The following is a 6,445-nucleotide window of genomic DNA, read 5'->3' on the forward strand; positions in this document are numbered from 1 at the left end:
TTCTGGAGCTGGCAGTCAGGGCAGCAGTCATTTTCTCTCTTAACCTTCCTGCAGAAGCACACAGCCTCAATTAGACCAAACACAATAATTAGTGAATCTTTTACCTTTGCATATCATTAGTTCTCTAACAGAGAACACCCTGATCAATGATTATAAATGACAGGTTCATAAATAAATTAATCCTGCTGACAAGAGTGTAACACCACTCAATTGATCCATGTTAAATGGAAATTAGAGGGATGCAGGAGTAAGGACTCAGAAAGCAGGTATTACAGATTTAAAGTTAAAGTGATAAAGAAACTTTTTTTTTTCATAATGATGCATATTAGGTATCTAATGTTTATGACATAAAGCTTTTTAGCATTCATGCTTAGAAAATGTTGAAATAAAGTTTTTTTGTTTTTATTTGAGCTTTTTTTTAAACCAGCAGATGTCAGTGTTGCCTGTGCATACTGCATTGTGGCAAACTTGGCAGCGCTGAAACTTCACGTTGACTCAGTGAGGTGCAGCACAGAGGATTCAGATAGAAAAAAAAGAATTGTATTCAGTTTTCACATTTTGAGCTATAGGGATTTCTCAAGGTTGATATTATTTTTATTAATTCAGTGACACTGCCTCAGCTGATAGTTTACTATATGAGCTATAGTATGTCTGTACTTCCCTACACTGGGAATGGCACGTAAAGTTGTATGAATTGGAACACTGTTGTTATACCTATCCAAATAACATGAGAGGATATCACATCATCAATCAGATACCGGACCTGGTGTCCTGTGGAATCTCTGAGTTTTTGTCCAATGCTTACGTCAGTCATTTTATGCTATTTTCTCCACAGTATAGTGTGAGTGCATGCGTGTGAGCTTATCTGTAGTATGCATTCATGTGTTAAGAGAGGGTGGCATTGTTTATAATAGAGCATCTTAGGCTAATTTCAGTAATGTGATCCAGCCCGCACTAGCTGACAGTTTAATAGCTATTATTTGTGTCACCCTCCCTCATAATGTGTTAGCAGTAAATTGCCATGTGCAGGAGACTGTGGTATGACTGACATCTTACCTTGCAATATGATATCTATTGTTTTAATTAAGTGAAAGCGTCTGCGACATTTATTGGTTTCCAAGTTACTTGTTAATGGCAGTGCAGGGGGAAAAAAGTGTTAGTAAATTATCATGGTTTACATTACATAAATAATTTGCAAACCCTTTGCTAATGATTACACATTATTCTCCCACTGTGACTGTTAAGTTATCTGAATACATCACAAATATAACACTGCACTGGTGATGGAACTCCTCCTTGGCAATGCCTGAGCCTTCAGTCATCCATCTCAGCTTATTTCTGTGTGTGAGTGGCTCCGAGTAAGGTTTATTTATTCTGTGCCCCTTTTGTGGTAACATTTAACATTGAAATTGGAGAGGCAAACTTTTATTTTGTTGCCAAGTCCCCTGCTTAAAGTAATGCCAGTAGCCAGCGTATTAGTGCTTTAAGTCATCACCCTGTCTGTTTGATCTATGGACTCACTAAGATCTCTTTAGTGGAACATAATCATGTTTTTATGTGATGTCACTGGTCGTTCCTGTCATTAACTTGCCACCAGCTTGCCAGTTTGGGGAACATATTCAATAGTAGGGTGGTGCATGTGTTGTATACTCTCCATCCAGCCACTAAAGCTGTATTTGTCTCCAGCATACCAGTTTGTTCTGACAGGCCTGCCACAATGATGACTACATCATCCAGACGAGGCAGAGCAGCTTGCGAGCCAACCATGACACGCCGTCAAAAGGAGCAGCCAGCCGTCTACATGAGCCTTCTTCTGCCCCATCAAACCTCAGAGCCCATCTCATCCTGTACAGCCAGTCACCATCAACCAGGCTGTTTCTCTCTGTTTGCTTTCCATGCTGAGTACATCCCATGGAAGAGTCCTATGTGGCTTATATTTTGCTTTATAATATTTACTCCCAAATTTCAGTGGCTATAAATCTTCTTGAATTATCTGCAGTCGATCTGAACTTACCACAAAGAAATTATGACAGTAGTGGTCCAAAACAAACATGATGGGATGTGATTTGGGGAGCTGAAGTAGAAGAGCTTGGTTATGATCAGCCCCCTTGGCGCCAAAGGAGCCTTTTTATTGGTAGCCAAGACACCCACTGCCCATTCCTCCCCACCCACCCCACACCCAGCCCCCACAGAACGTCATGCCTAGTTGTTGGACTGTATTTTCATTCCCTGAAAAATATGGCTAGCCCATTGAGAGAAAAAAGAAAGATTAGACAACGATATTAGGCAATTATAAAGATAAGACCTAAGACCAATTAAGCATGGATTATGTTGCACTGTTAGATAAAGTTGAAATCATTTTTATTACATTAATTGATTGTTGTTAACCTAAATACTGCAGATATATGTGACCTGCTGAGTTTCAATCATATCAATTTCTATTGGCCTGAAGATATGGGAGTAAAGGACAAAATATACCAGTTTTGTTAAAACATAACATCAGCAATATAACATTTGTTTTGCAATACACTCTAGAATCATATCATAATGAGTACTCTCATTTATTCCATGTTCTATAAACATTGCACATTGGTACAAATAAACTCCAGAACCTGTGGGACGATGACATGAATGACACAAGGGTCAACATGTAGGTTCAAATAAATGACTGCAGAGAAAAAGAATCGAGCATTTTAGAAATAGTCGCCCCCTTCTCTCTGTCTCTCGCTATCTTTCTCTTTTTCTGTCACTCTCTCTCACACACCCACTCACACACCCACTCACACACCCCCCCCCCCCCACACACACACACACACACACACACACACACAAAGACAGAGAGAGTGTGAGCAAAAATGAACCAGGTAAATCGGAGGTTAAACAAATGATTTAAAAGAGACCGAAAAGGGAGCGTTTAGAAACCATTCAGTTTCTAAATCTTTGTTCAAAACTGTTATAAAAGTGCTGAAACTCAGAAGACTTCCCATGACAGGGGAACAGACACAGTTTCCTAACCTCCAGCCATCATCATGGGTGATCAAGTCTGACATGCATCACCAGAGGCTTTCATGTCCAATGAGAACACCTGTCTGACTCTTAGGGTGAAACTAGACAGAGGAATGCCATGGCAAATAACCTTTCACATGTACTTCAGACGACATAATGATAATGTGTTCCAAAGCAGGGACAGAGACACAGAAAATAATTCAGGAGAGGATGCTTGTTTGGTGAACAATTAAACAATTACTTGAGACTAAATTGTCACTATAGATGTACAAGACAATCTCTGGATCATATTTTGAAACTCTTAAGGTTAGTTACATCTTTTCATCTGTTGTTCAAAGCTTCTGAAAAAAGCAAACTGGTTCAGAGCAAATGAGCTGTACACAAGCTGGGATTCCCCATTTCAGGGAGCTGTCTTAGAAGTTATGTTAACTGATTTATTCTTGTACATAGTGGCCAATAACAAGGACACAAAGAAAAAAAAATCCGTCACCGGAGGTTAATGCTGACAATGTGCTGAAAGGAATGACAGTAAACACTCTTGGAAGTGTTGCGAACTGAAAGTGTCATGTCAGTAACAAAGTATGTACGGTATGTATTGTACAATGCTGAGTATGCTCAACTGTGAAATTCAGATTTATGAAACTCAGCAGAAGTTGTTCAAAAATCAAATTTTACATTTTAGTGAGTTGAAGCAACATATAATTCAAATCTAACTGACATGAACACATTTTAATTACAGTGAGTCACCCAGATTCAACAGGGGACATATTAAGGTTTTTTTTTTTTTTTGTAAATGTAAAAATACAATTTAATACAACTTTATGTACATGGCATGTTTTTTTAAACAAAAAAACAAAACAAAACATGCCACATAGACATATGCAAGCCTGACTGCCTAATTCATGCTGGATGAATTCATGAGGATGTAGTAACTATAGAAACATTTTTTGAATGGGTTTAATGCTCACATTATCAACAACCATGTCGATGGTTGAATAAACCAAACTTCTCAATGCTTTAAGATTTCATCAGCGAACCACTTCTTAAAAAAAATATTGAGTGGAAGTTTTGACATCCCGCTGGGATGCTTGCAATCTCTATACCAGTTAGCGCTTCACGTAAACTGCTTATCTTGTGACAAGATAATTTCCTTTGTGTAGGAGGGTTTCACATACAACATCATCATCTTTTACTATGAATGTGGTGGTTAGAGCCACAACTGCATTTATTTTCTATTTGTGCACGAGTTTTCATTATGCTTTGAGTTTTTACGTTTAGATCTAGGAACCGTAGCTGTAGGGTTGATATGATTTATGTTATGGTGCAAGCTGTTGAAATTGGAGCGCTGCAGTTTGAGGAAAGTCCCACACTTGCTGCCTACCAGTATCAGTTTTCAGGTGGGGTGGACGTTATCATCAGAATAATCTGATTAAAAAAGAAAATCTGTGTGCCAGCCAGTCACTACATAAAATCCTATACATTAACACATAACAAAATCATCTACTATCACTTAACATAATAAAATTCTTTTCATTAATTAAAAAAAGAAAATTCTCTTTGTAATGTAGCCGTGTCATTAGAAATAAGATACATTACATCCTTCCTGTTTACAAACTTCAAAAACAGCAAAGGGGTTGTTAGATAAAATGAGAGAGCCTCATTTGGGCAATATTGTATAAAGATATATGCAGGAAAAAACAAACCCCAACAGCCGAGCTTGATGAAATTACAGACAAAAAATGGTCTCTGATGAATTGGCACTTAATTACTGCTTGATTAGCATAATTATGCATGTTAATAGCATCTCAAATGAATTGCAGTTGTCAAGAGGGAGGAAGCATCTGTAGTGGTGGCAGCCTGATACATATTTTCTCCTACCCATCAGCGTTGTCTAACTCTTCCCCTTAAGTGTTCACCATTAATCACTACACACTCCTCCTTTGGAGCGAAATTTGGCATTTTGGGATAATTGGGCTATTATGGTGTGCTTGTCACATCTGTAATAGTAGGCTAACGAGCCCCCTCGTGGGCTAGCATTCAGAGATGATGGCAGAGCATTGGCACTGAGTGGCATGGCAGGTAAAGATGTGGCTCAGTCAAGCTAAGACATAAGATCGAATTGTTTTAGTTATTACCATCCACATTTATATTAGTCTGATGCAGACTGATATAGATGGATGCATGGTTGTGCATGAGTTTATCATCTAAATGATATGAATTACTAAAAATAATGTATTGTAACAGCCACTATGGTGTGGTGTCCCTTTAAGACACCCAAGTCGAGGGTTGATAGTGTCATCAGTTTGTGCCACTGCTCTCTCTCTCTGTGATTGTGGGGACACGTGCCTTCACGCTCGTGCTTAACGAGGAACGGACTTATGTTTTCTTTTCCAGACCCTTTTTTTTGTTTTGTTTGCAACGCTTGGGTTGTATGAACGCTGGGCATTTTGTTGTTGAGCCGCAGCCGTTCAGCCGGGCTTTTATACGGTTGCTGAAGAGTGCGTATTGAAGAACCACCGTGGATTACTGATGCCAGCGTGGGTGTGTATTCTTCCGCCTAGCCAGCTAGGCGTTTTGCCGCCTCTTCTCAACCACACAACACAACCCAACGTTACAAAATGGCGCCCGAACATCTTCTCTTGGACCTCAGTATGCAGTATCTTCGAGCATCTGATGATTGGTACATAAAAAGGTACGACGTGGCAAAGTGGCTGTCCGCCATGTTTCGCGGGAACGGACCAGGCTGGCCTGGACGAGGACGTCGGGAGGATCAAAGGGTCGCGGTGGTGCATTTCCATGGCAACGACTGGAGCTGCTCCAGCATGGTTTGTGGACTGTGGCGCCGTTCTCTGTTTGGCCTCTTCGTCGTGGCTCCATTGGATGCGCGTGGACCTGCGTTTCCCGGGCGTGGGTTCGATGCAGCTTTGCCATAGTTCCTGAATTTGCATTTTTTTTCTTATGTATTTCGTGTTGGTTACTGTTGTAACATGACTGTTGTTTGAGTTTTCTACGATTCATGTTGGCACTGTTTTCATGTTGTGATGATATGTTCATGCTTACTGTTGCAATTTTTGGGGAAACGGTGGAAACGCAATGTAACAATAAGAGGGAATTTCATTCTGTCATTGTCCTGGCTATCCTAAGCTTATTTTCTTTCTTTGACATTTATTTGAATGGGCATTCACCATGTGGGACACTGTCATGTATGCCAGGTTGTCAATTTTGGACTGTACATTTCCCTGTTTTGGTTTTAACTTCTTATCCTGCTGACCATGTATGGAGGCTGGTTAAGTCTGGACTGTACCAATGCTGTACAGGTGTGTAACAATTCCTCCACGACCTGCTTACTACCTAAAGTAGCTATGTGTAGTGAAAGGGGGTAGCGGGAGGAGGGTCACCTGGGTCCGGCTGAGGGCAGCCTTTGTTTAACCCGGGGGGA

Source organism: Maylandia zebra, linkage group LG1, assembly GCF_041146795.1.
Source record: "Maylandia zebra isolate NMK-2024a linkage group LG1, Mzebra_GT3a, whole genome shotgun sequence".
Lineage (NCBI taxonomy): Eukaryota > Metazoa > Chordata > Actinopteri > Cichliformes > Cichlidae > Maylandia > Maylandia zebra.